The sequence below is a fragment of the Phyllobates terribilis genome, unplaced genomic scaffold, assembly GCF_046119375.1.
Source record: "Phyllobates terribilis strain yellow unplaced genomic scaffold, ASM4611937v1 Scaffold_4__5_contigs__length_816908805, whole genome shotgun sequence".
Taxonomy (NCBI): domain Eukaryota; kingdom Metazoa; phylum Chordata; class Amphibia; order Anura; family Dendrobatidae; genus Phyllobates; species Phyllobates terribilis.
In genome coordinates this window covers 675,503,576-675,529,844 of record NW_027362764.1, presented here as the reverse complement: position 1 = coordinate 675,529,844, position 26,269 = coordinate 675,503,576, and the positions used below count along the sequence as shown (strand labels likewise).

General features: G+C 50.4%; 5 pseudogenes; all 5 read right to left on the bottom strand.

Moving 5' to 3' along the window:
- Positions 1-13,271: 13,271 nt before the first annotated feature.
- LOC141269918 (5S ribosomal RNA) lies at positions 13,272-13,391 on the bottom strand (annotated as a pseudogene).
- Positions 13,392-21,243: 7,852 nt separating this feature from the next.
- On the bottom strand, positions 21,244-21,363 carry LOC141269882 (5S ribosomal RNA; annotated as a pseudogene).
- A 2,189-nt stretch (positions 21,364-23,552) lies between these two features.
- On the bottom strand, positions 23,553-23,672 carry LOC141269136 (5S ribosomal RNA; annotated as a pseudogene).
- Positions 23,673-24,293: 621 nt separating this feature from the next.
- LOC141269671 (5S ribosomal RNA) lies at positions 24,294-24,412 on the bottom strand (annotated as a pseudogene).
- A 934-nt stretch (positions 24,413-25,346) lies between these two features.
- LOC141270074 (5S ribosomal RNA) lies at positions 25,347-25,466 on the bottom strand (annotated as a pseudogene).
- Between the last annotated feature and the right edge of the window lie 803 nt (positions 25,467-26,269).

Genomic DNA, 26,269 nt, shown 5'->3' with positions numbered 1-26,269 from the left:
CAAAAATTCAAATTCCTAAATTCAGTTTCCCAAGTTATGGCATCACAAAAAAATTAATTATTTGAATGTGCGCAAATGCTGGATTCTGTTAGAAAACATGAGAATCGTGAAAAGAAAATAAATCAAGCTAAATTTATAAAACCAGGAAAGGTAATATCTTACCAAAAGCCAATATCAAACTCTCCTAGACTGAGTCATCCCCATAGTCCCCATATCAGCCAGTGCAAAGATCCATCTCTCCACAGAATGAGTTAATTCTCAGTCAGAACTGTGATTCTCTAAAAAGGAAAATGGCTGAAACTGATGGACAGAGACAGGTGAGACGACCAACTCACAGTGACGTCATGGAATGTGGACAGAAGAACAGGCAGTTCTCTGAGGTTTTGAAGGATAGAAAAATGTCTTTCCTAAAGAGGGCGTTCCTGGAGATATTTGAGAGAGACAGAAGATTTGGTTTAGGGAGTGGCTAAGGAAAAACTGTAATTATAATGTTGTATCAAAATGTAATACAATGTCTCAATATTTATTTATAATCTCATACAGTAAATTGTAGTTACATAGTTTCTAATAGTTCATATATATATATATATATATATATATATATACACTTGTCTAAGTAGAGATTGCGTATAATTGTATTTATATATACGTTTATAAAATATATATATATATATTAATTAATAAATTAGAACTTCATATATATAAATTTAAGTAGCAATATTTTGAATTACATTAGAACCAACCAATATATGTATAAGATATTTAAATAATTCTGTTTCTGTATGAATTTGATATTTAATTTTATTTTATTATATTTCCTTAGAGTTTTCATTCCAAAGCAGGATTTGATCAGAGAACTCTAAAATGGATTTATTTCTTTATTCACACAGGAAGTGAAAAAATTGCATGATTTTATGTGTATAACATTTTAAAATAATAACAATATATCTAGTTGAACTCTAATATATATGTAATACTTATTAATTCTTTTGTGTTGCTAATATTTTCTGTGCATGAAGTGTTCGTGCAAATTAAAGTAGCTTTACAGCATGACGTGTGACAGCTGCGGCCTTTGAACTTTGAGCTAATAGTATAGGATCCCATTCATTCTATTTTCAACTGATGTAACTTAAGACCGGGCAGCCAGTGAAAAAAGAATCTAAGACAAGAGTTTTTTCAAGTGTCTGAAATTCCAGTGACTTACTCTCATATTATATAATATGTACTTGGGGAATATTCAAAGAAATATAAAGATATTCAATTGACATGGCAATGCGCGTTAATAAATTGGGATACAACAATTTTGGGTTAAATATATATATATATATCTAAAACTTCATATGTGGAATGTTTGAGTTGAACAGATCTGTGAATGTCAGAGTGAAGGTGACAGATGAGTAAATCAGCAGCTGCTAAGTGTGATTGATGTGACAGAGGCCTCGTATGTTTGTATGTTTGAAAAAAAAAAATGTTTCTTTATGTGAAGGTACAAAAATATATTTAATTCTGAGGAAATTATAATACATAATTAGGCATTACAGTGCCTACAAGTAGTATTCAACCCCCTGCAGATTTAGGTGGTTGACACATGCGGAATTAACTTGGCATTGTGACATTTGTACTGTAGATCAGCCTGGAAGTGGGAAATGCACTGCAGCAACTTTTTTTTTGTTTTTTTGTTTTTTTAAAACGTTAAAAGTTAATTCAGAGTGTCATTTATTATTCAACCCCTCAAACCACAAAATTCTGTTTGGTCCCCCTAAAGTATTAAGAAGTAGTTCAGGCTCCAAGAATAATGAGCTTCACATGTGTGGATTAAAGATCTCTTTTGCCAGCCTTTTCTGACTATTTAAGAACCTCCCCAAACTTGTGAACAGCACTCAGACATGGTCAACATGGGAAAGACAAAAGAGCATTCCAAGGCCATCAGAGACAAGATCGTGGAGGGTCACAAGGCTGGCAAGGGGTACAAAACCCTTTCCAAGGAGTTGGGCCTACCTGTCTCCACTGTTGGGAGCATCATCCGTAAGTGGAAGGCTTATGGAACTACTGTTAGCCTTCCACGGCCTGGACAGCCTTTGAAAGTGTTCTCCCGTGCCGAGGCCAGGCTTGTCCGAAGAGTCAAGGCTGTAGCGCCGGCGTCCCTGCCCTCTGCTAGGCAGGGACGCTGTTCCCCTCACCTCTCTGCTCCGTGCCCGGCGTCATCCTCCCGCTCTGCTGGCAGCGCGCGCTCCTTCCCGGCCACTGTCCTTAGGGCGCGCGCGCTCTCCCTCCCTCTTAAAGGGGCCGCGCGCGCCGTCCTAAGGAGTCCCCGGCCAATGGCCGGAGGACTTCACCATATATAAGGCACCTCCTCCAAAATGGAGGTGCCCGAGCAATGTTGCACTGTTCACTACTCTGCTTCAGCCCTCAGGTCCCGTTGCCAGTTACCTGCCAGATACCTGCCAGATTCCTGCCAGCTTGCTGTCTTATTCCTGCCTGACATTCTGCTACCTGCCTGCTAGCCTGAGGTCCGACGGTCTGCCTTACTACTCCTGTCAGGCTGTCTAAGGACCAGCTTGCCCGCTCACCTGGGAGCGCACATCAACTACCTGCCTGCTTGCCTGAGGTCCGACGGTCTGCCTTCCAACTCTTGTCAGTCTGTCTATGGACCAGCTTGCCCGCTCACCTGGGAGCGCACATCTGCTACCTGCCTGCTAGCCTACCTGGAGGCTCTGCCGTCACGTGCTGTGACCACCTGCCTGTCCAGTGACTCCTGCCCGCTCACCTGGGAGCGCTCATCTGCTGCCTGTCTGCTAGCCTACCTGGAGGCTCTGCCGTCACGTGCTGTGACCACCCGCCTGTCCAGAGACTTCTGCCCGCTCACCTGGGAGCGCTCATCTGCCGCCTGTCTGTTGGTCTTCCTGGAGGCTCCGCCGTCACATGCTGTGACCACCCGTTTATCCAGAGACTCTCGCCTGCTCACCTGGGAGCTCACATCTACCATCAGCCGCCACAGGTCGTACCTACCCTTTACCCAGAGACTGCCCCGGTCACTTGCCGTGACCATCTGCCCGTTCACCCAGAGACTGCCCCGGTCACTTGCCGTGACCATCTGCCCGTTCACCCAGAGACTGCCCCGGTCACTTGCCGTGACCATCTGCCCGTTCATCCAGAGACTTCCCCGGTCACTTGCCGTGACCTCCTGCCCATTCTTCTAGAGACTGTCCCGGTCACCTGCTGTAACTGCCTGCCTGGTCGCCACCCGCTCCCTTACAAGGACCGCCCCCTTGTATAGTAGCTCAGAGGTTCCGCCTCCCAGACCCGTTACAGTTTGCTCGGGCCATGGAACCCGGTGGCACCCAAGCTCCCTCGCTCTCGGTCCTGTGTCATGAACTGTCCCGTCAGAGGTCCCAACAGGAGTCCATCCTGGGTCACCTGCGGAATGTCAATTCTCGCCTGTACACTCTGACTGCTCCGCCAGCAACCTCCGCCAGTGCCATGACTCGCAATCCGGCAGCTCCGCTGTCCACTAATACCATGGTATCCTACCCCGGACCCCGGCTTTCTGCACCTCCTCGCTTCGGAGGCGACTCCGCCCAGGCTCGGGGCTTCATAAATCAGTGCACCCTGCACTTTGAACTCCTGTCCCACCAGTTTAACTCCGACCGGGCCAAAATTGCCTTCATCATGTCCCATCTCACCGGGGAGGCCCTGGCCTGGCTAAATCCTCTATGGGAGAGAGGAGACCCCCTGGTGTCCGACTTGCCTGCCTTTCTCATGGCTTTCCGGAAAGTCTTCGACGAACCCGGACGGAAGACCTCATCCGCATCATCACTGCTACGCCTCCGTCAGGGAAGTCTCACCGTGGGCCAATATGCCATACGGTTCCGTACCCTTGCCTCGGAACTGGCCTGGGATAACGACGCTCTGGTATCCGTCTTCTGGGAGGGTCTGTCCGGCCGTATTAAAGATGAACTTGCCGGTCGGGACATTCCTACCACTCTCGATGACCTAATAACTCTTGCCACCCGGATTGACCTACGGTTCCAGGAGCGTGCCAAAGAGGTCACCCGTGAGAGGAGGTTTCCACGTCTAGCTCCTACTTTTCAGAAATCCGTCTCTCCCCAGGTACACTCTCCTGAGCCTATGCAAGTCGACCAGACCAAGATGGTCAAAACCCGTCAGGACTTACGCCGCGCCGAGGGGAGCTGCTTCTACTGTGGCAGTAAGGAGCACCGGATCCGTGCCTGCCCGGAGAGGTCGGGAAACGCCTGTGTCTAGGTTCGCTCAGAGAGGTCGACCTAGACAAGAATAAATCCTCTCCATCTCTGCTGCTGTCAGTCTCAATCGTCTGCGGGGAGAACCGTTATTTCGAACTAGCCCAACTGGACTCTGGAGCAGCCGGGAATCTTATTTCACAGTCCCTGGTAGAGAAATACCGCATCCCCACCAAACCTCGGGCTGTACCCTTGTCTGTTGCTGCCGTGGATGGGGGTCTCTTACCACGCCCCATCCAACTCATCACCGAATCCATTACTCTGCAGGTGGGAATGCTGCATTCTGAGAGTATCTCCTTTCATGTTCTGCCTGGACTCTCTCACGCCCTCTTGCTAGGTCTACCTTGGCTCCAGAGACATGCACCCGTGCTTGACTGGCAGACCGGAGAAGTCCTTCGCTGGGGACAGGACTGCCATAAGACCTGTCTGGTTCCCGTCCATCCCGTCCGTCCTTCTCCTACCCCAGCTAATCTACCTGGACTTCCGATTCCTTATTGGTCTTATGCTGATGTCTTTAATAAAAAGGAGGCAGAGACACTACCCCCTCATAGACCATACGACTGCCCTATCGACCTGTTACCTGGTACTACTCCTCCCTGTGGGCGTATTTATTCATTATCCGCTGCTGAGACCCGGTCGATGTCCGAATATATTGAGGAGAATCTGGCCAGGGGATTCATCCGGAAATCTACCTCCCCGGCGGGAGCAGGCTTCTTTTTCGTCAAAAAGAAGGACGGCTCTCTCCGTCCCTGTATAGACTATAGAGGCCTTAACCAGATCACGGTGAAGAATAAGTACCCCCTTCCGCTCATTCCGGAGTTATTTGATCGTCTGAGGGGGGCTAGAATCTTCACCAAACTGGACCTCCGTGGGGCGTGCAACCTGGTTCGTATCAGTCAGGGGGATGAATGGAAGACGGCATTCAACACCCGGGACGGCCACTATGAATATCTGGTAATGCCCTTTGGTCTCTGTAACGCTCCTGCCGTCTTTCAACAGTTGGTCAATGACATCTTCCGGGACCTTCTCTACTCCTGCGTAGTGGTGTACCTGGACGACATCTTGGTCTTCTCTCCGGATCTCCAGACTCACCGGAGGGACGTTCGTCAGGTCCTGCTCAGGCTCAGGCAGAATCACCTCTTCGCTAAATACGAGAAGTGCCTCTTTGAGCAGACCTCGCTTCCGTTTTTGGGCTACATTATTTCTCAGACCGGCCTATGAATGGATCCAGAGAAACTGTCTGCCATCGAGAAATGGCCTCGACCGGAGGGGTTGAAGGCCATTCAGCGGTTCCTGGGCTTCGCCAACTACTACCGCCTCTTCATACCGCACTTCTCTTCCCGGACTGCCCCAATTTCCGCGCTCACCCGTAAGGGTACTAATCCCAAAGAGTGGCCGCCCGAAGCAGAGGAGGCCTTTCTTTCCTTAAAACAGGCCTTCTCTTCCGCCCCGGTGCTGCATCGCCCGGACGGCAACAAGCAGTTCTTCCTGGAAGTTGACGCCTCCTCCTCTGGAGCCGGAGCGGTACTTACTCAAAAATCATCTTCCGGGAGGATGGTAACTTGCGGCTTCTTCTCTAAACTCTTCTCCTCCTCAGAGCGCAATTATTCCATAGGAGACCGAGAGCTATTGGCCATCAAACTGGCATTGGAGGAGTGGCGTTACCTGCTCGAGGGGGCTCTTCACCCAGTAATAATTTACACTGACCACAAGAACTTGGCTTACCTCCAGCATGCCCAGAGACTTAACCCGCGCCAAGCCCGGTGGTCCTTGTTTTTTGCTCGCTTTGATTTTGTTCTTCATTTTCGCCCGGCTGGCAAAAACGTCAAGGCGGACGCCTTGTCTCGATCCTTTCTGGTGTCTGATCTCGAGGAAGATCCGAAACACATCATCGATCCCGCCAGAGTAATGCAGGTGGCTCCCGTGAGTCTAAATCGTCTCCCTCCCGGAAAGACGTTTGTATCAGTATCTGATTGGGAGAAGATCCTTCACTGGGGTCACTCGTCTAAACTGGCTGGCCACGCCAGTCAGAAAAAGACCCTCCAGCTTATTACCCGGCACCACTGGTGGCCTAGCCTGCACAAGGACGTAATAGACTTTGTTTCTGCCTGTGTGTCCTGCGCCCGCAACAAGGTTCCGAGACATCTGCCAGCTGGTCGCCTCCTTCCGCTTTCTGTGCCTGCTGCCCCCTGGCAGCATATAGCAATGGACTTTATAACTGACCTTCCAGTCTCTGCCGGTTGTACGGTCATTTGGGTGGTCGCTGACCGCTTCTCCAAGATGGCTCATTTCGTTCCCCTGCCAGGCCTCCCGTCTGCACCCGAGCTAGCTAAAGACTTTATTCGTCACATCTTTCGTCTTCATGGCCTGCCCCTCCACATTGTGTCGGATCGTGGGGTACAGTTCACCTCACGCTTCTGGAGAGCCACTTGTAAACTGCTAGACGTCACCCTGGACTTCTCTTCCGCTTACCACCCACAGTCCAATGGTCAAGTGGAGCGGATCAATCAGAACCTGACCAGTTACCTCCGGCACTTCGTTAATGCCCATCATTCAGACTGGGTGGATCTCCTACCATGGGCCGAGTTCTCTTATAACAAACACGAGAGCGAATCCTCCTCCAAATCCCCGTTTTTTGTAGTCTTCGGTCAGCATCCTCGGATTCCTTTTCCTGTCTCCACCTCTGTGGACCACCCGGCTGCGGCATCTCTCGTTAGCAAATTTTCCTCCATTTGGGAGAGTACCCGATCCGCACTCCTTCAGTCGTCCGAACGGATGAAAAGACACGCTGACAAAAAACGCCTGGATCCTCCACAATTTCGTCCTGGAGATAAAGTCTGGCTCTCATCTAAATATGTCCGACTCAAGATACCTTCTTACAAGTTAGGGCCTCGGTTCATCGGTCCTCTGGAGGTCATCAGTCAGATCAACCCAGTGGCCTATAAATTGAAACTCCCGGCCAACTTACGGATCCCTAACTCCTTCCATGTATCTCTCCTCAAACCTGTGGTACTTAACTCTTTTTCCAAGTCTACAGGTACGCCTCCTGCTCCGGTTTCTGCTGAGGACGAGTTTGAGGTAGAGAACATTCTTGCCACCAAAAGGGTAAGAGGAAAGACCTTTTTTCTAGTAGATTGGAAGGGGTTTGGTCCTGAGGAGAGAACGTGGGAGCCCCGGGAGAACATCCATGCCCCGCTCATCCTTGCTAAATTTCTGTCTGGCCTAAAAAAGGGGGGCCTAAAGGGGGGGTACTGTAGCGCCGGCGTCCCTGCCCTCTGCTAGGCAGGGACGCTGTTCCCCTCACCTCTCTGCTCCATGCCCGGCGTCCTCCTCCCGCTCTGCTGGCAGCGCGCGCTCCTTCCCGGCCACTGTGCTTAGGGCGCTCGCGCGCTCGCTCTCCCTCCCTCTTAAAGGGGCCGCGCGCGCCGTCCTAAGGAGTCCCTGGCCAATGGCCGGAGGACTTCACCATATATAAGGCACCTCCTCCAAAATGGAGGTGCCCGAGCAATGTTGTTGCACTGTTCACTACTCTGCTTCAGCCCTCAGGTCCCGTTGCCAGTTACCTGCCAGATACCTGCCAGATTCCTGCCAGCTTGCTGTCTTATTCCTGCCTGATATTCTGCTACCTGCCTGCTAGCCTGAGGTCTGACGGTCTGCCTTACTACTCCTGTCAGGCTGTCTAAGGACCAGCTTGCCCGCTCACCTGGGAGCGCACATCAATTACCTGCCTGCTTGCCTGAGGTCCGACGGTCTGCCTTCCAACTCTTGTCAGTCTGTCTATGGACCAGCTTGCCTGCTCACCTGGGAGCGCACATCTGCTACCTGCCTGCTAGCCTACCTGGAGGCTCTGCCGTCACGTGCTGTGACCACCTGCCTGTCCAGTGACTCCTGCCCGCTCACCTGGGAGCGCTCATCTGCTGCCTGTCTGCTAGCCTACCTGGAGGCTCTGCCGTCACGTGCTGTGACCACCCGCCTGTCCAGAGACTTCTGCCCGCTCACCTGGGAGCGCTCATCTGCCGCCTGTCTGTTGGTCTTCCTGGAGGCTCCGCCGTCACATGCTGTGACCACCCGTTTATCCAGAGACTCTCGCCTGCTCACCTGGGAGCTCACGTTTACCATCAGCCGCCACAGGTCGTACCAACCCTTTACCCAGAGATTGCCCCGGTCACTTGCCGTGACCATCTGCCCGTTCACCCAGAGACTGCCCCGGTCACTTGCCGTAACCATCTGCCCGTTCACCCAGAGACTGCCCTGGTCACTTGCCGTGACCATCTGCCCGTTCATCCAGAGACTGCCCCGGTCACTTGCCGTGACCTCCTGCCCGTTCTTCTAGAGACTGTCCCGGTCACCTGCTGTGACTGCCTGCCTGGTCGCCACCCGCTCCCTTACAAGGACCGCCCCCTTGTATAGTAGCTCAGAGGTTCCGCCTCCCAGACCCGTTACAAAGGCTAACCCAAGGACAACAAGGAAGGAGCTCCGGGAAGATCTCATGGCAGTGGGGACATTGGTTTCAGTCAATACCATAAGTAACGTACTCCACCGCAATGGTCTCCGTTCCAGACGAGCCCGTAAGGTACCTTTACTTTCAAAGCGTCATGTCAAGGATCGTCTACAGTTTGCTCATGATCACTTGGAGGACTCTGAGACAGACTGGTTCAAGGTTCTATGGTCTGATGAGACCAAGATAGAGATCTTTGGAGCCAACCACACACGTGACGTTTGGAGACTGGATGGCACTGCATACGACCCCAAGAATACCATCCCTACAGTCAAGCATGGTGGTGGCAGCATCATGCTGTGGGGCTGTTTCTCTGCCAAGGGGCCTGGCCATCTGGTCCGCATCCATGGGAAGATGGATAGCACGGCCTACCTGGAGATTTTGGCCTTAACCCAATTGAAAACTTGTGGAAGGAGCTCAAGAATAAAGTCCACATGAGACACCCAAAGAACCTAGATAACTTGGAGAAGATCTGCATGGAGGAGTGGGCCAAGATAACTCCACAGACCTGTGCCGGCCTGATCAGGTCTTATAAAAGACGATTATTAGCTGTAATTGCAAACAAGGGTTATTCCACAAAATATTAAACATAGGGGTTGAATAATAATTGACACACACTTTTATGTTTAAAATTTAATAAAATTCAACTGAGCAACATAACTTTTTGGTTTGTAAGATTTATGCTTCTGTTCATAAAACCTACTCTCGTTTGCAGTTTGAAGGCTCTAACTTATTTGCATCTTATCAAACCAGCTAAATCTGCAGGGGGTTAAATACTACTTGTAGGCACTGTATCTACATATATATATTTCTATATTTCTTTAATAATTATTATTTCTTGATTTAACTAATAGTGGATAAGGGCAACCACACATCAAAATGGTTTACAAAGCAAATTTATATTTAGAATAATTTTCCACATGATAATATTCTTGAATAACTATAATATTATTTTTAATGGTTACCTAAATAGGTACACACCTCTCTTTAGTCAAATCTATGCTACTCATCGATATGAAATTTATGCACAATATTTCTAGAAGAATAATTATTTTTAATTTGGTTCTGATATATACATAAATTTTATAAAATAATATTTTTGGTATTAAGGGGGAAAATGTGTTTTTGATCCTGATTACATAATCACTTTTGATCAATACTTATTTTCCACACATTTTAATAAAGAAGAAATAATAATAAGGTACTATGGTATAATTAAGAAGGGTATTACATGCAAAGTTGCAAAATTTAATATTTTTTGGTGGTACAAGGTTATGACAAATATGAAATCATCCAGATAATGGAGATATAAGGGTATTTTTTATGGAGAATATAATTACTCTGCATTTGTCATTAAAATTTAAAGGTCTTATTTTTATTTTTATTCTTATTTTTACTCTTAATTTTATTTTTCATTTTTAAAATTTTATTCTTACTTTATACTTCTTATTTTTCTATTTTTTCATTTTTTAATTCTCATTTGATTTTATTTCAGTTCAATATCTCAATTGAGAAAACACATTAATATTTAATAAAGTAATGTCTAATACAAGAGTATTGCTTCATTAAATATATATTGCTAAGGAAAAAAATGTTTACATTTTCTGAGTAAACACAACAATTCATTCATTCATTTATTCATTCATTCATTCATTCATACATTCATATATTTATTCATTTTGGTTCAGGAGTATACATTCTTTGATATTATTGGTTTAATAAAGATATAAAAACTTGTTTTTTCAAAATACACTGACACCTATGGGTTGGAAAAGGTAATTACACCTTTGACATAAAAATGTTCTATCATATGGAGAACTTGATTGATAATGAATTATTATCTATTATTGTTTATTATTCCAAACATAATTTATTTTAATATTTTGATAATAATTAGATGGATATTACTGATTGCTATGGTACGCTGTGATATTATAGGTTAGGAAAAACTGCCAGATTTGGTATCAGATTAGGGAATGAAGACTTCAATCAAGACATCGCAATTTTGAATTCTATCTTAATAAAGACTTTTAATTTTTATAAATCAAAGAGATTCTCAAAAGTTACAAGAAGAAGCAACTGATATCCGGACGTCTCAGAAGGTAACAGGTGTGAATGCTGAGTGTTATAATAGACTGTGTCCATTACATACAATACAATTCACAACACTGATACCAGGACGGCAGAGGACAATGATCCTATATGTACTGTTTTGCGTTTAAGTTTCATCACGTTCCAGTGGTTTCTTATCACCTGCAACGTTTCAATGAAAGCTGGTGAACAGGTAATACCTGGCATATGTGTCCTGTATATAAAGGACTGAGTACTGGTTATGGTGCTATATAAAGCAGGAAAGTGTCAAGTTAACCCTTGCTTTACTGACCAAAGACGTCACATCTGTTCCAAAAGTGACACGAGACCAGTGCGGACACACGGAAGATTCCAAAGACGATCCAACGTAAGTCCAGGTGACACTGCACAGATATTAAAGCTACATTTCATCCATGGACTTTGTTTTCTTATCAACTGACACACATGATCTTTCTAATAAAGAGTACAGTTTATGGACTAAAAAATAATGAACACAATTATGGACTGTACAATATCTACATGCTGTAATTTATTTCAAAGAAGTTTTCATCTAAAGACTGTGTTATAAAAGAACCAAGAAGAAGACGAGACGACGACCCGATGACATCAGATGATGACGATTGAACCCGCGATTGCTTCAATTTAGATATAGGGAAGTATAATTATACATATTAAATGAATATTAGTCACGGCTTACCATAACATGAATTCACATCATTATATAACAATAATCCGATATTAATACTATTATTACTATTATTATTATTATGGAAATTTAATGATATTGCCATGGAAGAAGGAAAGAAAAAATGATTGATGAATGTATCTTCTTTTGAGAAATTTCAGTTAAAGTCCTTTTATTCTCAAAAAAGGGGGAAATGTTAAATGGTTAATTATGGAAATTCATTTGGAATGTTAATCGATAATCATTTTTCTGAGTTCTATGCCTCAGCCATCGTGTCTAGTTGACATGCGCTATTTGTGTGTGTATTTTTGGTTCACTACCATATGTAGAACAGGTGTCCATACGACTGGCTATAAAAGCCCATGGTACAGAAAGGGGGGGCTCTCTTGCTCTGCCCACCCCACAAGACACAGAATCTTCATGCTGAGAAGCAGATGACATGTAGGCCTGGACACATGCTGGACAAAAACATGATTTACAAGCCAGGATCCAAGGAAAGATGGGTGAATCTCAACAATTAAGCTAATTATAGACAAATGAACAATTACTTTATAACTAATTATTGTATGTACCTGCTGCAATCTGATTCTTTTTAATGGACAATCCAAGAATAAATAGATACATTTTTTTATAAGAATATCGTGATATTGATACTTTGAGAAGTCCTCAGTAGAAAAAAATAATACAGGAAGAGAATTATTTTACAGTCTCCCATCCAAGTACTAACCAGGCCCGACCCTGGTTAGCTTCCGAGATCAGATGAGATCGGGCGTGTTCAGGGTGGTGTGGCCATAGGCAGAGACAAGCCTCTCACTTGCTGCTTTTCTACTTTGAAGTCTGGCTGCCGGCTGCCCTTTCCAGTGCTCAGCAAGACCAGGTCCTTTTGTGCTTTCCCTTCTCTTCAATTTTTTTGCTGGCTTCATTAAAAGGTCTTGTAGACAGAACGCCCCACTCAGAGCCGCTGAGCTCACTGATCGGCTTCAGCGCTGTCGACGGAACGTCAGCTTCACGGCCAATGCCACAGGCCGGGAACAGAGGCGAGACTCAACGGTAGACTCGGGTAGGGTGAGTAGAGCGCGCTTAGTTGCTTTCTAATAGCCTGCAGCCGGGGATTAACTTTTAATGAAAGGGAACAATCCCTTTGACTGTCTGCAGCGCGCCACACCTAGGAAGCGCACGCTCACACACAAGCCAGCATGCACACGTGCTCGCACGTGACAACACCCCCTATCTGCCCCTACAACCTCTCCGTCACCATGCGTCAGACACTCCTGCCTGTTTTATGATTTCAGGGCCCTATCAGGAATCACCCCCCCCTCCCCAATTCCTTCCGCACCTTCTGCACCTTCCTTGCACTGAGGTTAGCTCTTTGTCAGCCGTCTGGCTTGGTTACACAAGCTTCTTTGCAGAGATACATGTTACTTCTGCTGGCCCTCGCTAGGCGGGCGGCATCCAAAACCTTCCCTGGGCACCTGCTGAAAGCCTTGCCCCTTCACGGCCCCGGGTGCTTTTAATGCCATCATTTCCACACGGCGAGCTGCGGAGTCAATAAGCACTCCTAGCCGTGACAAGGAGCTCGGTGTCAGGCCTGCGTGAAGGCGGCGGGGTAGCGTACTTAGCTGCCAACTGGCTCAGAGGCCTTGGGGCTTCCATCATCTAAGTTACTTAAGGTCGGTGTCCGGCAAGGCGCCGTTCCATGCTAGCCGAGCTGGGCAGTAGGGCAAAACGTTATCAAAATGGTCTACAGCACCCGGTGTTCCCAGGAGGTCTCCCATCCAAGTACTGTCTGAGCCCAGCCCTGCTTTGCTTCCGAGATCAGACGAGAATGCGCGTATCCAAGGTGGTATTGCCAGTAGACGCTGCTTGATCCATCGCCCGGCCAGCCTTTCTCAGGATCGCTTGGTGGCGAGTGTAACATACCTGGCGGCGTCCTTGCATAGTGGTCCATCTCCCACTGTGCAAGAGCGCGCACTTGATCTCCTGTCCAGAATGTCTCTCTGGCTTCCCTCCATGCTGTCTGTTTGTGTCTGTTTCTGCTGCTTAAGGGCGGCGCCCGATCACTTCCTGCTTTTTGTACCTGCTGTGGGTCACACCCCTTGTGCGTCCTCAGCCTATTGCTGTCTGTCACCTGGTATATATCTCAGCTGCTCCCATCTATCCCTGCCTGAGCATAGTGTTTCATTCAGTGTGTGCTTGCACTCTGAAAGTGCCAGGTCCCGTTCTTTGTCTCCTGCCTTGCGGTATCAGTTCCCGTGTCTGAACTGAGTCCTGTCTTTGTCTCCTGCCTTGCGGTATCAGTTCCCGTGTCTGAACTGAGTCCTGTCTTTGTCTCCTGCCTTGCGGTATCAGTTCCCGTGTCTGAACTGAGTCCTGTCTATGTCTCCTGCCTTGCGGTATCAGTTCCCGTGTCTGAACTGAGTCCTGTCTGTGTACTCTTGCCTGCTGCCTCTCCTGGAGGCTATATTTCCAGTCCTGTCTGAACACGCTCCTAGCCTGTTCCTCCCGCCTTCTAGGGGCCGATTACCTAGACCCGCTCCTGTATCTTGTCTGTCCTGTCTGAACACGCTCCTTGCTGTTCGTCCCGCCTCTCTGGGGGCCGTATTCCCAGACCTGCTCCTGTATCCCGCTGCAGTGTCGGTCTCCTCCGTACACTCAGTTCCAGTCTGAACTCTCTCCTATCCTTTACCTGTTTTGCCTCTATGTCCGTTCCCTTCCTTTTCCTGCAGAGTCTGAACTCGTACCTAACTCCTGCTTGTTGTCTCTGTACTCCCGTTTGTGAGTTTGTGGTCCACTCGCTACTTCACTGCAAGTACCCTGTGGGTATCTGGCTCTGCCTTTCTCTTCCTGTCTGTTCCGTGTGAACAGAGCCCTGTCCCCCCTGCTCTGCTTTGTTTGCCGCTCTGCGGTTTCCGCTCTGCTCCTGCCTTGTTTACCGCTCTGCGGTTTCCGCTCTGCTAATTCCTTGTTACCGCTCTGCGGTTTCCGCTCTGCTCCTGCCTTGTTTACCGCTCTGCGGTTTCCGCTCTGCTCCTGCTTAGCTTGCCGCTCTTGCGGTTTCTGCCCTGCTCTTGCCTTGCTTGCCGCTCCTGCGGTTTCTGCTCTGCTCCTGCCTTGTTTGCCGCTCTGCGGTTTCCGCTCTGCTCCTGCATACTTAGCCGCTCTGCGGTTTCCGCTCTGCTCCTGCCTACTTAGCCGCTCTGCGGTTTCCGCTCCGCTCCTGCCTTGTTTACCGCTCTGCGGTTTCCGCTCTGCTCCTGCCTTGTTTGCCGCTCTGTGGTTTTCGCTCTGCTCCTGCCTACCTAGCCGCTCTGCGGTTTCCGCTCTGCTCCTGCCTTGTTTACCGCTCTGCGGTTTCCGCTCTGCTCCTGCCTTGTTTACCGCTCTGCGGTTTCCGCTCTGCTCCTGCCTTGTTTACCGCTCTGCGGTTTCCGCTCTGCTCCTGCTTAGCTTGCCGCTCTTGCGGTTTCCACTCTGCTCTTGCCTTGCTTGCCGCTCCTGCGGTTTCTGCTCTGCATCTGCTCGCTGCTCCGGCAGTCCTGTCCTGCTCTTCTTCTGCTCGCTGCTCCGGCAGTCCCGTCCTGCTCTGCATCTGCTCGCTGCTCCGGCAGTCCTGTCCTGCTCTGCTTGCGCTCGCTGCTCCGGCAGTCCCGTCCTGCTCTGCTCTTGCCCACCGCTTCGGGCATTCCCTCTCTGCTGTGTTTGGCTACCGCATCTGCGGTTCTGTTTCTGTGACCCAGTCTGTACTGGGTCTTGTCCTCTCTGTGCTCCAGCCCGTCCTTTCGGCCAGTACCTCCCCGCCTGCATACTCGCCTGTATCCACCCATCTGCATACCTGCCGTGTTCGCTTATATCCACCAGTCTGTGCCAGCCTAACCTGCCTGTTCCAGTAATCCCTGTGTGGGTTAACTTCCGTGTCCGGAGCTTGACCTGCAGTAGCACCTGGTCCCTCTGCCCGGTTTCTCCTTGGTGCACTGGCGTCGTATGCCGTCGTGCCACCTTGGTCGGATCAGCCAGATACTTAGTCACGCCCCTCCAGGCACTCTCCCGTTCATGGTCCAGTGGAACCACTACTCCCGCACACGCCAGTCAGTCCGGGCGTGTGCATAACAGCATGCTCAGGCCATGGTTCCCGTTGAGCCCCACGGCCTTCGCTCTCTGAGACGTTTTCTAGTGAATACATGCATTAAAAATAAATAGATACATTTTTTTTTCCCTTAGCTGAGTTCCAGGCGAATTACGCACCGTCCAGATGGATCTATCAGCTTTCGTTCCTGCGGATCCGCCACGTTACTATGGGGATCCAAGACAGTGTCGTGCATTTGTGGAGCAATGCATGCTACACTTTAAGGCCTACCCTCTCTATTTTCCTTCCGATTGGGCTAAAGTGGCCTTTATGATTGACTACCTAGCGGGTGATGCCTTGAAATGGGTCACCCCCCTATGGGAAGCATGGGATCCTGTCGTCCTTGACCTGCAGGCCTTCCTGGTGGCCTTTCGTGTGGTCTTCGAGGACCCTAACCCTGAAGCCCCTGCTGAAGCTTCACTTCCCAATATCCCGGAGCAGCCCCGACGGGTAATGTGTGTGGGTAGCGCAATAGTCCTCCAGCCCAATGAGACTACTGCCCACCCAGAATCCTCACAGGGTGACTACGCTTTCCGGAATACTTCTCCCAACCTCAAGAGGCAGTCCAGATGTGCTAGACGTAGAGGCAAGCCGTCACGCCAGGGTCTGTCCTCCCTGAGACCTCCTGACCCCAACCTTGAAGTCCCTACTGAAGCTTCATCTCCCTGTATCCCGGAGAAGCCCCAACGGGTAATGTGCATGGGTAGTGCACCAGTTCTCCTGCCCGAAGAGACTTCTGCCCATCCAGACTCCACACAGGAGAACTTCCTGCACCCGGCATCAGATGCTTCACCCACTTTAACCGGTGTGCATGTCCAAGGATGCTCCAAAGCTGTGGTTACCTCAGAGTCTGTGCACCTCTACTACCTGGTGGAGGACCCCCTGTTGCCTCCTGAATCCTCCGGGATACCACTCGATGACAAATGGAGAGAGACTTCTCTACACCCGGTACTCGATACTTTGTACGCTTCGTCCTGTGAGCCTGACAATGGGTACCCCAAAGTGGTAGTTACCCCCGAGTCTCTACACCCCTCCGACCAGGCGGAGGACCTCCAGTTGTCTCCTGAACCCTTCGGGGTGCTACCTGGTAGCGAAAGGACAGAGACTCTCCTATACTCTGTACCTGATGCCTCGCTCGCTTCGTCCAGTGAGTCCAACCTAGTGTACTCCGAAGCAGAGGTTAACCATGAGTCTCTACACCCCTCTGACCAGGCAGAGGACCTCCAGTTGTCTCCAGAACCATTCGGGGTGCCACATGGTGGTGAATGGACAGAGACTTTCCTATATCCTGGATCTGATACCTCGCTTGCTTCGTCCAGTGAGTCCGACCTAGTGTACTCTGAAGCAGAGGTTACCCGTGAGTCTCTACACCCCTCTGACCAGGCAGAGGACCGCCAGTTGTCTCCAGAACCCTTCGGGGTGCCACCTGGTGGTGAATGGACAGAGACTTTCCTATACTCGGTACCCGATACCTCGCCTGCTTCGTCCAGTGAGTCCGACCTTGTGTACTCTGAAGCAGATGTTTTCTCTGAGCCTCTGCACTCTTCTGACCCGGCGGAGGACCTACAGTTGTTTCCTGAATCCTACGGGGTACCACCAGATAACAAAGAGTCAGTGACTTTTCCTCATCCTGTACCTGATAACCCGTCTATTTCTTCCTGTGAGCTTGACAAGATGTACCTCGAAGCAGAGATTACCCCCAAGTCTCTGTCCCCCTCCAAACCGGTGGAGGACTTCCAGTTGTCTTCTGTACCCTCTGGGATGCCACCTGAAAGTATGTGGAGTGAGACTTCCTTGTGTGCTGTTCCTGGTACTCCACCCATTTCGTCTGTTGCTAAGGGTGGCTGGATGGGAGGTAGCATCCTAGCTACCCAGAGGAGACCAGTTTTTCCGGTGGACAGTGGAAGTGATCTCTTCGAAGGGAAGAATTGGCCCTCAAATTCCCTGCGGGAGATTCTGGCAGGCCTGAAGAAGAGGGGTCGTAACGGGGGGGGGTACTGTAACATAACTGGCGGCGTCCTTGCATAGTGGTCCATCTCCCACTGTGCAAGAGCGCACACTTGATCTCCTGTCCAGAATGTCTCTCTGGCTTCCCTCCATGCTGTCTGTTTGTGTCTGTTTCTGCTGCTTAAGGGCGGCGCCTGATCACTTCCTGCTTTTTGTACCTGCTGTGGGTCACACCCCTTGTGCGTCCTCAGCCTATTGCTGTCTGTCACCTGGTATATAGCTCAGCTGCTCCCATCTATCCCTGCCTGAGCATAGTGTTTCATTCAGTGTGTGCTTGCACTCTGAAGGTGCCAGGTCCCGTTCTTTGTCTCCTGCCTTGCGGTATCAGTTCCCGTGTCTGAACTGAGTCCTGTCTATGTCTCCTGCCTTGCGGTGTCAGTTCCCGTGTCTGAACTGAGTCCTGTCTTTGTCTCCTGCCTTGCGGTATCAGTTCCCGTGTCTGAACTGAGTCCTGTCTATGTCTCCTGCCTTGCGGTATCAGTTCCCGTGTCTGAACTGAGTCCTGTCTGTATACTCTTGCCTGCTGCCTCTCCTGGAGGCTGTATTTCCAGTCCTGTCTGAACAATCTCCTAGCCTGTTCCTCCCGCCTTCTAGGGGCCGATTACCTAGACCCGCTCCTGTATCTTGTCTGTCCTGTCTGAACACGCTCCTTGCCTGTTCGTCCCGCCTCTCTGGGGGCCGTATTCCCAGACCCGCTCCTGTATCCCGCTGCAGTGTCGGTCTCCTCCGTACACACAGTTCCAGTCTGAACTCTCTCCTATCCTTTACCTGTTTTGCCTCTATGTCCGTTCCCTTCCTTTTTCTGCAGAGTCTGAACTCGTACCTAACTCCTGCTTGTTGTCTCTGTACTCCCGTTTGTGAGTTTGTGGTCCACTCGCTACTTCACTGCAAGTACCCTGTGGGTATATGGCTCTGCCTTTCTCTTCCTGTCTGTTCCGTGTGAACAGAGCCCTGTCCCCCCTGCTCTGCTTTGTTTGCCGCTCTGCTCCTGCCTTGTTTACCGCTCTGCGGTTTCCGCTCTGCTCCTGCCTTGTTTACCGCTCTGCGGTTTCCGCTCTGCTCCTGCTTAGCTTGCCTCTCTTGCGGCTTCTGCCCTGCTCTTGCCTTGCTTGCCGCTCCTGCGGTTTCTGCTCTGCTCCTGACTTGTTTGCCGCTCTGCGGTTTCTGCTCTGCTCCTGCCTTGTTTGCCGCTCTGCGGTTTCCGCTCTGCTCCTGCCTACTTAGCCGCTCTGCGGTTTCCGCTCTGCTCCTGCCTTGTTTACCGCTCTGTGGTTTCCGCTCTGCTCCTGCCTTGTTTACCGCTCTGCGGTTTCCGCTCTGTTCCTGCTTAGCTTGCCGCTCTTGCGGTTTCCACTCTGCTCTTGCCTTGCTTGCCGCTCCTGCGGTTTCTGCTCTGCATCTGCTCGCTGCTCCGGCAGTCCTGTCCTGCTCTGCTTCTGCTCGCTGCTCCGGCAGTCCTGTCCTGCTCTGCTTGCGCTCGCTGCTCCGGCAGTCCCGTCCTGCTCTGCTCTTGCCCACCGCTTCGGGCATTCCCTCTCTGCTGTGTTTGGCTACCGCATCTGCGGTTCTGTTTCTGTGACCCAGTCTGTACTGGGTCTTTTCCTCTCTGTAATCCAGCCCGTCCTTTCGGCCAGTACCTCCCCGCCTGCATACTCGCCTGTATCCACCCGTCTGCATACCTGCCGTGTTCGCTTATATCCACCAGTCTGTGCCAGCCTAACCTGCCTGTTCCAGTAATCCCTGTGTGGGTCAACCCCCGTGTCCGGAGTTTGACCTGGAGTAGCACCTGGTCCCTCTGCCCGGTTTCTCCTTGGTGCACTGGCGTCGTATGCCGTCGTGCCACCTTGGTCGGACCGGCCAGATACTTAGTCACGCCCCTCCAGGCACTCTCCGGTTCATGGTCCAGTGGAACCACTACTCCCGCACACGCCAGTCAGTCCGGGCGTGTGCATAAAAGCGAGAAATCTGGCCGTGACGGGGCGGGCTCCGAAGGGTCCATGCAAAGTCTGTGCCGTCCCTACAGGTGTGGTTTGTTTAGCAGTGATTCACCCGCCACATCAGGTGTCTTCAAAAATGTCTCGGCGCAGGGTCTGCTGCAGGCTAAACCCTTCATCGCGGTAATGTGACAGAAAGAGCAAGCTGGACCCGTAACTTGGGGGCGGAGCGAGACGTCCAGGGGTGAATGAAGGAAGAGGGTGAGATGGTTGCCAGTGACTTTGAGCTGCTCTTCAGGGGGGAGGGTCGTGTTGCCTGCAAATGTCTTCTGCTTGGGGTTACCGGTGGTTGCCTCCAGCCACGCGGGAGACGCTGGTCCTGGTGAAAAGGAGCCTAGTATTAAAAGTAAAGAAGCAACAATGCTGGAGGCCCACGGTGATCAGAAGGATGCTGGTATTTTGCAGAGATGAAATAGCGCAAGAGAGAAAGCAAATGAAAAAAAGAAAAGAGAATGAATGTGTGCACTTGTGAAAGGGAATGGAAAAAAGGCATAGAAGAGAGTGCCCCCTGCTGGTGGAAGGAAGGAAAAATCAAAAGCCTACAGCATGTGGTATTCCCAGGTGGTCTTCCATCCAAGTACTAACCAGGCCCAACACTGCTAAGCTTCCAAGATCATGCGTGTTCAGGGTGGTGTGGCCGTAGGAAGAGAAAAGCCTCTCACTTGCTGCTTTTCTACTTTGAAGTCTGGCTGCAGGCTGCCCTTTCCAGTGCTCAGCAAGACCAGGTCTTTTTGTGCTTTCCCTTCTCTTCAATTTTTTTGCTGGCTTCCTTAAAAGGTCTTGTAGACAGAACGCCCCACTCAGAGCCGCTGAGTTCACTGATCGGCTGCAGCACTGTCGACGGGACGTCAGCTTCACGGCCAATGCCACAGGCCTGGAGAACAGGCGAGACTCACCAGTAGACCCGGGTAGGGGGAGTAGAGCGTGGTTAGTTGCTTTCTAATAGCCTGCAGCCGGGGATTAACTTTTAATGAAAGGGAACAATCCCTTTGACTGTCTGCAGAGCGCAACACCTAGGAAGCGCACTCTCACACACAAGCCAGCATGCACACGTGCTCGCACGTAACAACACCCCCTATCTGCCCCTACAACCTCTCCGTCACCATGCGTCAGACTCTCCTGCCTGTTTTATGATTTCAGGGCCCTAGCAGGAATCACCCCCCCCTCCCCAATTCCTTCTGCACCTTCCTTGACTTCCTTGCACTGAGGTTAGCTCTTTGTCATACATCTGGCTTGGTTACACAAGCTTCTTTGCAGAGAAACATGTTACTTCTGCTGGCCCTCGCTAGGCGGCCGGCATCCAAAACCTTCCCTGGGCACCTGCTGAAAGCCTGGCCCCTTCACGGCCCCGGGTTCTTTTAACGCCATCTTTTCCACACGGCGAGCTGCGGAGTCAATAAGCACTCCTAGCCATGGCAAGGAGCTCGGTGTCAGGCCTGCGTGAAGGCGGCGGGGTAGCGTACTTTACTGCCAACTGGCTCAGAGGCCTTGGGGCTTCCATCATCTAAGTTACTTAAGGTCGGTGTCCGGCCAGGCGCCGTTCCATGCTAGCCGAGCTGGGCAGTAGGGCAAAACGTCATCAAAATGGTCTACAGCACCCGGTGTTCCCAGGAGGTCTCCTATCCAAGTGCTTTCTGAGCCCAGCCATGCTTTGCTTCCGAGATTAGACGAGATCGGGCGTATCCAAGGTGGTATGGCCAGTAGACGCTGCTCGATCCATCGCCCGGCCAGCCTTTCTCAGGATCGCTTGGTGGCGAGCAATCTGGCCGTGACGGGGTGGGCTCCGAAGGGTCCATGCAAAGGCTGTGCCGTCCCTACAGGTGTGGTTTGTTTAGCAGTGATTCATCGGCCGCATCAGGTGTCTTCAAAAATGTCTCAGCGCAGGGTCTCCTGCAGGCTAAACCCTTCATCGCGGTATTGTGACAGAAAGAGCAAGCTGGACCCGTAACTTGGGGACGGAGCGAGACGTCTAGGGGTGAATGATGGAAGAGGGTGAGATGGTTGCCAGTGACTTTGAGTTTCTCTTCAGGGGGGAGGGTCATGTTGCCTGCAAAGGTCTTCTGCTTGGGGTTACCGGTGGTTGCCTGCAGCCACATGGGAGACGCTGGTCCTGGTGAAAAGGAGCCTAGTATTAAAAGTAAAGAAGCAACAATGCTGGAGGCCCACGGTGATCAGAAGGATGCTGGTATTTTGCAGAGATTAAATAGCGCAAGAGAGAAAGCAAATGAAAAAAAGAAAAGAGAATGAATGTGTGCACTTGTGAAAGGGAAAGGAAAAAAGGCATAGAAGAGAGTGCCCCCTGCTGGTGGAAGGAAGGAAAAAGCAAAAGCCTACAGCACCTGGCATTCCCAGGAGGTCTCTGTTAAATGGTTAATTATGGAAATTCATTTGGAATGTTAATCGATAATAATTTTTCTGAGTTCTATGCCTCAGCCATCGTGTCTAGTTGACATGCGCTATTTGTGTGTGTATTTTTGGTTCACTACCGTATGTAGAACAGGTGTCCATACGACTGGCTATAAAAGCCCATGGTACAGAAAGGGGGGGCTCTCTTGCTCTGCCCACCCCACAAGACACAGAATCTTCATGCTGAGAAGCAGATGACATGTAGGCCTGGACACATGCTGGACAAAGACATGATTTACCAGCCAGGATCCAAGGAAAGATGGGTGAATCTCAACAATTAAGCTAATTATGGACAAATGGACAATTACTTTATAACTAATTATTGTATGTACCTGCTGCAATCTGATTCTTTTTAATGGACAATCCAAGAATAAATAGATACATTTTTTTATAAGAATATCGTGATATTGATACTTTGAGAAGTCCTCAGTAGAAAAAAATAATTCAGGAAGAGAATTATTTTTCAGTCTCCCATCCAAGTACTAACCAGGACCTACCCTACTTAGCTTCCGAGATCAGATGAGATTGGGCGTGTTCAGGGTGGTGTGGCCATAGGCAGAGACAAGCCTCTCACTTGCTGCTTTTCTACTTTGACGTCTGGCTGCCGGCTGCCCTTTCCAGTGCTCAGCAAGACCAGGTCCTTTTGTGCTTTCCCTTCTCTTCAATTTTTTTGCTGGCTTCCTTAAAAGGTCTCGTAGACACAATGCCCCACTCAGAGCCGCTGAGCTCACTGATCGGCTGCAGCGCTGTCGACGGAACGTCAGCTTCACGGCCAATGCCACAGGCCGGGAGCAGAGGCGAGACTCACCGGTAGACCCGGGTAGGGTGAGTACAGCGCGGTTAGTTGCTTTCTAATAGCCTGCGGCCGGGGATTAACTTTTAATGAAAGGGAACAATCCCTTTGACTGTCTGCAGCGCGCCACACCTAGGAAGTGCACTCTCACACACAAGCCAGCATGCACACGTGCTCGCACGTGACAACACCCCCTATCTGCCCCTACAACCTCTACGTCACCATGCGTCAGACTCTCCTGCCTGTTTTATGATTTCAGGGCCCTAGCAGGAGTCACCCCCCCCTCCCCAATTCCTTCCGCACCTTCCTTGCCCTGAGGTTAGCTCTTTGTCAGCCGTCTGGCTTGGTTACACAAGCTTCTTTGCAGAGAAACATGTTACTTCTGCTGGACCTCGCTAGGCGGCCGGCATCCAAAACCTTCCCTGGGCACCTGCTGAAAGCCTGGCCCCTTCACGGCCCCTGGTGCTTTTAACGCCATCATTTCCACACGGCGAGCAGAGGAGTCAATAAGCACTCCTAGCCGTGGCAAGGATCTCGGTGTCAGGCCTGCGTGAAGGCGGCGGGATAGCGTACTTAGCTGCCAACTGGCTCAGAGGCATTGGGGCTTCCATCATCTAAGTTACTTAAGGTCGGTGTCCGGCAAGGCGCAGTTCCATGCTAGCCGAGCTGGGCAGAAGGTAAAAACGTCATCAAAATTGTCTACAGCACCCGGAGTACCCAGGCGGTCTCCCATCCAAGTACTGTCCGAGCCCAGCCCTGCTTTGTTTCCGAGATCAGATGAGATCGGGCGTATCCAAGATGGTATGGCCAGTAGAAGCTGCTCGATCCATCGCCCGGCCAGCCTTTCTCAGGATCGCTTGGTGGCGAGCAATCTGGCCGTGACGGGGCGGGCTCCGAAGGGTCCATGCAAAGTCTGTGCCGTCCCTACAGGTGTGGTTTGTTTAGCAGTGATTCACCCGCCGCATCAGGTGTCTTCAAAAATGGCTCGGCGCAGGTTCTCCTGCAGGCTAAACACTTCATTGCGGTAATGTGACAGAAAGAGCAAGCTGGACCCGTAACTTGGGGGCGGAGCGAGACGTCCAGGGGTGAATGAAGGAAGAGGGTGAGATGGTTGCCAGTGACTTTGAGCTGCTCTTCAGGGGGGATGCTCGTGTTGCCTGCAAAGGTCTTCTGCTTGGGGTTACCGGTGGTTGCCTCCAGCCACGCGGGAGACGCTGGTCCTGTTGAAAAGGAGCCTAGTACTAAAAGTAAAGAGGCAACAATGCTGGAGGCCCAAGGTGATCAGAAGGATGCTGGTATTTTGCAGAGATGAAATAGCGCAAGAGAGAAAGCAAATGAAAAAAAGAAAAGAGAATGAATGTGTGCACTTGTGAAAGGGAATGGAAAAAAGGCATAGAAGAGAGTGCCCCCTGCTGGTGGAAGGAAGGAAAAAGCAAAAGCCTACAGCACCTGTTATTCCCAGGTGATCTCCCATCCAAATACTAACGAGGCCGAACCCTGCTTAGCTTTCAAGATCAGACAAGATTGGGCGTGTTCAGGGTGGTGTGGCCATAGGCAGAGACTAGCCTCTCACTTGCTGCTTTTCTATTTTGACGTCTGGCTGCCGGCTGCCCTTTCCAGTGCTCAGCAAGACCAGGTCCTTTTGTGCTTTCCCTTTTCTTCAATTTTTTTGCTGTCTTCCTTAAAAGGTCTTGTAGACAGAAGGCCCCACTCAAAGCCGCTGAGCTCACTGATCGGCTGCAGCGCTGTCGACGGAACGTCAGCTTCACGGCCAATGACACAGGCCGGGAGCAGAGGCGAGACTCACCGGTAGAACCGGGTAGGGTGAGTACAGCGCGGTTAGTTGCTTTCTAATACCCTGCAGCCGGGGATTAACTTTTAATGAAAGGGAACAATCCCTTTGACTGTCTGCAGCGCGCCACACCTAGGAAGCGCACTCTCACACACAAGCCAGCATGTACACGTGCTCGCACGTGACAACACCCCATACCTGCCCCTACAACCTCTCCGTCACCATGCGTCAGACTCTCCTGCCTGTTTTATGATTTCAGGCCCCTAGCAGGAATCATCCCCCCCCTCCCCAATTCCTTCCTTGCCTTCCTTGCACTGAGATTAGCTCTTTGTTAGCCGTCTGGCTTGGTTAAACAAGCTTCTTTGCAGAGAAACATGTTACTTCTGCTGGCCCTCGCTAGGCGGCCGGCATCCAAATCCTTCCCTGGGCACCTGCTGTAAGCCTGGCCCCTTCACGGCCCCGGATGCTTTTAATGCCATCATTTCCACACGGCGAGCTGCGGAGTCAATAAGCACTCCTAGCCGTGGCAAGGAGCTCGGTGTCAGGCCTGTGTGAAGGGCGGCGGGGTAGCGTACTTTGCTGCCAACTGGCTCAGAGGCCTTGGGGCTTCCATCATCTAAGTTACTTAAGGTCGGTGTCCGGCAAGGCGCCGTTCCATGCTAGCCGAGCTGGGCAGTAGGGCAAAACGTCATCAAAATGGTCTACAGCACCCATTGTTCCCAGGATGTCTCCCATTCAAGTACTGTCCGAGCCCAGCCCTGATTTGCTTCCGAGATCAGACGAGATCTGGCGTATCCAAGGTGGTATGGCCAGTAGACGCTGCTCGATCCATTGCCCGGCCATCCTTTCTCAGGATCGCTTGATGGCGAGCAATCTGGCCGTGACGGGGCGGGCTCCGAAGGGTCCATGCAAAGGCTGTGCCGTCCCTACAGGTGTGGTTTGTTTAGCAGTGATTCAACCGCCGCATCAGGTGTCTTCAAAAATGGCTCGGCGCAGGGTCTCCTGCAGGCTAAACCCTTCATCGCGGTAATGTGACAGAAAGAGCAAGCTGGACCCGTAACTTGGGGGCGGAACGAGACATCCAGGGGTGAATGAAGGAAGAGGGTGAGATGGTTGCCAGTGACTTTGAGCTGCTCTTCAGGGGGGAGGGTCGTGTTGCCTGCAAAGGTCTTCTGCTTGGGGTTACCGGTGGTTGCCTCCAGCCACCCGGGAGATGCTGGTCCTGGTGAAAAGGAGCCTAGTATTAAAAGTAAATAAGCAACAATGCTGGAGGCCCACGGTGATCAGAAGGATGCTGGTATTTTGCAGAGATGAAATAGCGCAAGAGAGAAAGCAAATGAAAAAAAGAAAAGAGAATGAATGTGTGCACTTGTGAAAGGGAATGGAAAAAAGGCATAGAAGAGAGTGCCCCCTGCTGGTGGAAGGAAGGAAAAAGCAAAAGCCTACAGCACCTGGCATTCCCAGGCGGTCTCTGTTAAATGGTTAATTATGGAAATTCATTTGGAATATTAATCGATAATTATTTTTCTGAGTTCTATGCCTCAGCCATCGTGTCTAGTTGACATGCGCTATTTGTGTGTGTATTTTTGGTTCACTACCATATGTAGAACAGGTGTCCATA